This window comes from Triticum dicoccoides, chromosome 3B (assembly GCF_002162155.2).
Source record: "Triticum dicoccoides isolate Atlit2015 ecotype Zavitan chromosome 3B, WEW_v2.0, whole genome shotgun sequence".
Lineage (NCBI taxonomy): Eukaryota > Viridiplantae > Streptophyta > Magnoliopsida > Poales > Poaceae > Triticum > Triticum dicoccoides.
In genome coordinates this window covers 779,808,398-779,816,393 of record NC_041385.1, presented here as the reverse complement: position 1 = coordinate 779,816,393, position 7,996 = coordinate 779,808,398, and positions in this window count along the sequence as shown.

The window sequence follows — 7,996 nt, the reverse complement described above, 5'->3', positions numbered from 1 at the left end:
TTCTTCTCCTTGTTTTTCATTTGTTTCTTTAGTTTTTTTTTCATTTTCCTTTTCTTTGGTTATTTTGTTTCTTTTTTTGTTTTTCTTTGTTTCTTTTTGTTTTTCATCCTACATTCTAATACACATGTTCAACATTTTTCAAATAATTGTTGAACGATTTTATATATATGATCAACATTTTTAAATACTTGTTCAACTTTTTTCAAATACTCGTTCAACATTTTTATATACATGATCAACATTTTTCTCCAATACTTGTTCAACATTTGTCAAAATCCTTGTTCAACATTTTTCAAATACTTGTTCAAAATTTGTCAAAATCCTTGTTCAATATTTTTTAAATACTTGTTAACATTTTCATATACATGATCAACATTTTTAAATACTTGTTCAATATTTTTCAAAATACTTGTACAACATTTTTTAAATGTTTTTTGAAAAGTGTTTTTTGTAATATATATATTTAAAATATATTAAAGTATAAATAAAATATAAAAATAAAGTAAACTAGAAAACATAAAATGCAAAAAAAAAAACAGGAAAAAGAGGTTGTGGCCTCCCATGCTCATGGGCTGGCTCAGCTCGCTCGCCCCTTCAGCAAGTCCGAAGCCAGACTCGCTGAAGGCGACCCAGGGACCTATTGGCTACCGGCATGTTTACTGTGCAAAATAAGAGAAAAAAATAAAACCTAGTTTGGCCCAATCTTTAGTGTGACTAAAAAAATCCACTTTTGGTTGTGACTAATAAAGCCAGATTTTTTCCATGCTATGAATTTTTTTGCAATGCTCCAAATATTAAAAACTATTTCTGATGCATAGAGAATGAGAAAATAACATAATACCAAAAATATTCCCAAAGTGGGTAAAAAAGAGATCATTTTTAAAGCAAATGGCACAAAAAGAAAAGGTTCAAGGCAATTTGCATCTGAACATGGTGGCAAGAAATGTATGATATTTTTAGTATAAATACATGAAGAGTGTGCATAAATTTTTTCCATCATGTGGAACACAAAAAGAAATGGTGCAACATCTATTGTTAGTAGTAATTGCCATGTTGTAAAAGTAAATGCAGCATAGTGTATGGTAGTAAAAGGTCCAATGAACAAAAAGGCAAAAAAAATTGCCATGGATGTCAAGTATTTTTTATGAGGAAAAATAAAAGTAAACTTTCCATGCTACATAAATGTACATTTGCCGTGAGCGATGGAGGTAAAAATTGCTGCATATGTGAAATTAAAATTGCCATGGTGATAAATGTAAATTTGTGATGGCAATAAAAAAGTAAGTTTGCCATGGACAAAATGAATAGGTAAACAATTGACATGGAAAATCTATTGCATGCACTATGGAATTTGTTGAACATATAATATCCATGGCAAAAAATGCAACATATTTTCCATGATCCATATAACTAAATTTGCCATGGTTTTAAAAAAAACCAATTACCATGGTTTCGGGAGTGCCATGTAGTATAAAAAATCTATTTCATTTTACTAAAGTTGCTATGCTTTGTAAAATAGAATAGCCATGATCAGGGGGGAAATTGCCATGTAGTATGGCTAATCTATATCAATTAACTAAATTTGCCATGGTTCATAAAATAAACTTGCCATGGTGGAGGGGAAAAATTGCCATGTAGTATGGAAAATCATTTGCATGTGCTATGGCAATTTTGTACTCAACACAAAAAAGATCCATTTAACTCAATTTGTCATGCTTCATAAAATAAAATTGCCATTGTCCAGGGGAAAAATTGCCATGTAGTATGGAAAATCTATTCCATTTAACTAGATATTTCATGGTTTGTCAAATAAATTTTCCATTGTCCAAGGCAAGTTTATGGAGAATTTTCATAGCATGGAAAGTTACATATCTGGTCACATGGCAAATTCAAAAAACATTTTTTCCCTGAAAAAACGTGGCGATAGTGTAAAAAAACTCTTTGAAATGTCCACATGGTGATTCTAGGAAGTTTAGAACTTGTCACATGGCAAATTTATATATTCTTGTACCTAGTGAATTTAGTAAGTTGATATGATCATTTACTAAAATTCCTTATTCTTAGAAATAGAAGTTAGTATTCCATGGAAAACTACATGAAACTAAAAAAATCATGATATATAAACTAAATTCACCATGATCAATTACTAAATTTACCATGACCAGTGATTTTTTTTGCCATGGTTAATTAATGAGAAACTTAAATTTGCCATGATTTATAAACTAAAATTGTGGCCAATTACTAAATTTACCACGATCAATGAAATAAATTTTTCATGGTTAGTTAAATGAAATTTGCCATGACTTATAAACTAAATTTGCCATGGTCATTGTTTCTTCTTATTTTCCATGTGAGAAAATAAATAAACATTTACAAAAAAAGGAAAATTCGAAAGAAAATTGCAGTCTGGCACAAAGGAAAAAGACCATGGTACATACAATAAAAACCACAAATGGTTCTAATCGAATAATAGTTGCCATGATCCAACGATGCAGATGACCGTAGATCGGGAATTAAATTTGTCATAGATTGCATCACACCGCCATAGTCAACCACTCGATCTTGAGAGAATAACCCTCTAGAAGGCCTTTTGGTGGCCATCGTTATTGGCAGCGAAGCTGCCACCACAGGCTAGACTAATCACAACACGAACTAACAACAACGCCGGAGCACCTCACTACCGACTTCCACCTCATTGGAGAGAGTCCTGCTCAGGCCAGTCGGCCAAGGGCCAGCTGGAACTGGAAGGTAGATTGGCTTGCTTGCCAAGAACTAGAGCGCTACAGCCCGCCTGGCTGCAGCACAAACGCCCCCTAGCCCATCGCCATCAAAGCATTGGATCACCCAGAAGGTGGTGATCCATAAAGGAGAGTGTCACTATACATTTCACTAAGCATTAAAACCAGACGACATGACATGTAATAAATAGCAGTAGAATCTATATATAGGCATTCAATGAGCCCTTAGCAATAGTGTTAATTCAGTCGGCCAATATAGCTTCTAGCCATCCAAACCTATATAAGGCATGACTAGGGCACCAGGCCGCGAGTTCCCAGTATTTGTAATCCTATTATGCGCAAGAAGAAAAATCTAGCGTCAGGAGTATGGTGTTATTCCTCAAAAACGGAGCCCTAACCTAGGTATCCTTGTGTGTACACTCATTTGTTCATCCAGAATGCTCTACCCCTACATACACACCCTATACATACTACAGAAAAAGACCCACAACACTTCTTCCCCTCAATCGTTTCCGGCAAACTCCTAGATACGCATCCCCTTCGTCGGCCGCTTCGATGACCGATGGCGAGGAGGGGAATCCTGGTTTTTTTGGCTCCAACTAGTAGGTAGGTTAGGGTTTTTAGTCCTTGTAAGGGCACCGCTAAAGAATGGTGATGCTTCTTCTTCTTCGAGTTAGTCTTTCGAGATCCGATCCTCCTCAATTTCGTCTGTCGGTAAGGATTGGATAGAGATTCAACGTAGATTCCTGCGAACTCCTCGGGACATAGAGATTAGGGTTCCTTGTTGTAGGTATGTGATAGTAAGATTATGTGTCAGGTTCTTTGGATCAATTCAAGGTTCAACGGCAATAACTGCGGCTCCGGGATGATGGTCCTAGGGACACACAAACGAAGATTTTTTGGTTGCCCTCGAGAAGGTGATGTTGGAAATGTGCCCTAGAGGCAATAATAAAATGATTATTATTCTATTTCCTTGTTCATGATAATTGTCTGTTGTTCATGCTATAATTGTATTAACCGGAACCGTGATACATGTGTGAATACATAGACAACAACATGTCCCTACTGAGCCTCTAGTTACCTGGCTCGTTGATCAATAGATGGTCATGGTTTCCTGACTATGGACATTGGATGTCATTGATAACGAGATCACATCATTAGGAGAATGATGTGATGGACAAGACCCAATCCTAAGCACAACACAAGATCATGTAGTTCATTTGCTAAAGCTTTTCTAATGTCAAGTATAAGTTCCTTAGACCATGAGATTGTGTAACTCCCGGATACCGTAGGAGTGCTTTGGGTGCACCAAACGGCACAACGTAACTGGGTGACTATAAAGGTGCACTACAGGTATCTCCGAAAGTGTCTGTTAGGTTGGCACGAATCGAGACTGGAATTTGTCACTCCGTATGACAGAGAGGTATCTCTGGGCCCACTCGGTAATGCATCATCATAATGAGCTCAATGTGACTAAGTGGTTAGTCACGGAATCATGCATTATGTAACGAGTAAAGTGACTTGCCGGTAACGAGATTGAACGAGGTATTGGGATACCGACGATCGAATCTCGACCAAGTAACGTACCGATTGACAAAGGGAACTGCATACGGGATTACTTGAATCCTCGACATCGTGGTTCATCCGATGAGATAATCGTGGAACATGTGGGAGCCAACATGGGTATCCAGATCCCGCTGTTGGTTATTGGCCGGAGAGTTGTCTCGGTCATGTCTGCGTGATTCCCGAACCCGTAGGGTCTACACACTTAAGGTTCGATGACGCTAGGGTTATTAGGGAGACTTGTATGTGATTACCGAATGTTGTTCGGAGTCCTGGATGAGATCCCAGACGTCATGAGGAGTTCCGGAATGGTCCGGAGGTGAAGATTTATATATGGGAAGGGTTCTTACGGTCACCGAAAAAGTTCGGCGGCATACCGGTATTGTACCGGGGCCACCGGAGGGGTTCCGGGGGTCCACCGGGAGGGGCCACCTCTCCCGGAGGGCCTCATGGGCTGTAGTGGGAAGGTAACCAGCCCTTGGAGGGATGGGCGCCACCCCTCCCACTTGGGCCCATGCGCCTAGGGTTTGGGGAGACCCTAAAGGGGGCGCCCCCCCTTGCTTGGGGGGCAAGCCCCCTCCCCTTGGCCTCCGCCCCCCTCTAGATCTCATCTAGAGGGGGACGGCCCCCTTCCCCCTTCTCCTATAAATAGAGGGGCGAGGGGAGGGCTGCAGTACCACACCTAAGGCGCAGCCCCTCCCCTGCCCAACACATCTCCTCCTCCGCAAGAGCTTGGCGAAGCACTGCCGGAGTACTGCCTCTCCATCACCACCACGCCGCCGTGCTGCTGTTGGAGCCCTCTTCCTCAATCTCTCCCTCCTCCTTGCTGGAAAGGGGCGGGAGACGTCACCGGGCTGCACGTGTGTTGAACGCGGAGGTTCCGTTGTTCGGCGCTAAGATCGGAATCCACCGCGATCTGAATCGCTTCGAGTACGACTCCCTCATCTGCGTTCTTGTAACGCTTCCATCTCATGTCTTCAAGGGTATGAAGATGCACTCCTCTCTCTCTCTCTCGTTGCTAGTTACTCCATAGATTGATCTTGGTGATGCGTAGAAATTTTTTATTTTCTGCAATGATCCCCAACAGTGGCATCATGAGCTAGGTCTATGCGTAGTTTCTATGCACGAGTAGAACACAATTTTGTTGTGGGCATAGATTTTGTCAATCTACTCGCCACTACTAGTCTTATCTTGTTTCGGCGGCATCGTGGGATGAAGCGGCCCGGACCGACCTTACACGTACGCTTACGTGAGACAGGTTCCACCGACTGACATGCACTAGTTGCATAAGTTGGCTAGCGGGTGTCTGTCTCTCCCACCTTAGTCGGATCGGATTCGATGAAAAGGGTCCTTATGAAGGGTAAATAGAAATTGGCATATCACGTTGTGGTTTTGACATAGGTAAGAAACGTTCTTGCTAGAACCCTATTGTAGCCACGTAAAAACATGCAACAACAATTAGAGGACGTCTAACTTGTTTTTGCAGCATATGCCTTGTGATGTGATATGGCCAAAAAGGATGTGATGAATGAAATATATGTGATGTATGAGATTGATCATGTTCTTGTAATAGGAATCACGACTTGCATGTCGATGAGTATGACAACCGGCAGGAGCCATAGGAGTTGTCTTTATTTATTGTATGACCAGTGTGTCACTGAATAACGCCATGTAATTACTTTACTTCATTGATAAATTGTTAGCCATAGTAGTAGAAGTAATAGTTGGCGAGAGAAATTCATGGAGACACGATGATGGAGATCATGGTGTCACGCCAGTGACAATGATGATCATGGCGCCCCGGAGAAGGAGATCAAAAGGAGCAAAATGATATTGGCCATATCATGTCACTATTTGATTGCATGTGATATTTATCATGTTTTTGCATCTTATTTGCTTAGAACGACGGTAGTAAATAAGACGATCCGTCATAATAATTTCAAGAAAGTGTTTAACCTAATTGTGCGCCATTGCAAAAGTTTGTTGTTTCGAAGCACCACGTGATGATCGGGTGTGATAGATTCTAACATTCATATACAACGGGTGTAAGCCAGATTTACACATGCAAAACACTTAGGTTGACTTGACGAGCCTAGCATGTACAAACATGACCTCAAAACACAAGAGACCGAAAGGTCGAACATGAGTCGTATAGAAGATACGATCAACATGAAGATGTTCACTGATGATGACTAGTCTGTCTCACGTGATGATTGGACACGGCCTATTTGACTCGGATCATGTATCACTTAGATGACTAGAGGGATGTCTATCTGAGTGGGAGTTCATTAAATAATTTGATTAGATGAACTTAATTATCACAAACTTAGTCTAGAATTTTTGCAAAATGTCTTGTAGATCAAATGGCCCACGCTCATGTCAACCTCAACTTCAACGCGTTCCTAGAGAAAACCAAGCTGAAAGATGATGGTAGCAACTATACAGACTCGGTCCGGAACTTGAGGATCATCCTCATAGCTGCCAAGAAAGCATATGTCCTAGAGGCACCGCTAGGTGAAGCACCCGTCCCAGCGAACCAAGACGTTATGAATGCTTGGCAGTCGCGTGTTGATGATTACTCCCTTGTTTAGTGCGGCATGCTTTACAGCTTAGAACCGGGGCTCCAAAAATATTTTGAGCAACACGGAGCATATGAGATGTTCCAGGAGCTGAAAATGGTTTTCCAAGCTCATGCCCGGGTCAAGAGATATGAAGTCTCCGACAAGTTCTACAGTTGTAAGATGGAGGAAAATAGTTCTGTCAGCGAGCACATACTCAAAATGTCTGGGTTGCACAACCGCTTGTCCCAGCTGGACATTAACCTCCCGAATGAGGCGGTCATTGACAGAATCCTTCAATCACTCCCACCTAGCTACAAGAGCTTTGTGATGAACTACAATATGCAGGGAATGGTGAAAACTATTCCTGAGGTATTTTCAATGCTGAAATTGGCAGAGGTAGAAATCAAAAAGGAACATCAAGTGTTGATGGTCAATAAAACCACTAGTTTCAAGAAAGGCAAGGGTAAGAAGAACTTCAAGAAGGACGGCAAGGGAGTTGCCGCGCCCGGTAAGCCAGTTGTCGGGAAGAAGCCAAAGCACGGACCCAAACCGGAGACTAGGTGCTTTTATTGCAAGGGGAACGGTCACTAGAAGCGGAACTGCCCCAAGTACTTAGCGGATAAGAAGGCCGGCAACACCAAAGGTATATGTGATATACATGTTATTGATGTGTACCTTACCAGTACTCGTAGTAGCTCCTGGATATTTGATACCGGTGTGGTTGCTCATATTTGTAACTCAAAATAGGAGCTGCGGAATAAGCGGAGACTGGCGAAGGATGAGGTGATGATGCGCGTCAGGAATGGTTCCATGGTCGATGTGATCGCCATCGGCACGCTACCTCTACATTTACCTACGAGATTAGTTTTAAACCTCAATAATTGTTATTTCGTGCCAGCTTTGAGCATGAACATTGTATCTGGATCTCGTTTAATATGAGATGGCTACTCATTTAAATCCAAGAATAATGGTTGTTCTATTTATATGAGAGATATGTTTTATGGTCATGCCTCGCTGGTCAATGGTTTATTCTTAATGAATCTCGAACGTGATGTTACACATATTCATAGTGTGAATACCAAAAGATGTAAGATTGATAATGATAGTCCCACATATCTGTGGCACTGTCGCCTT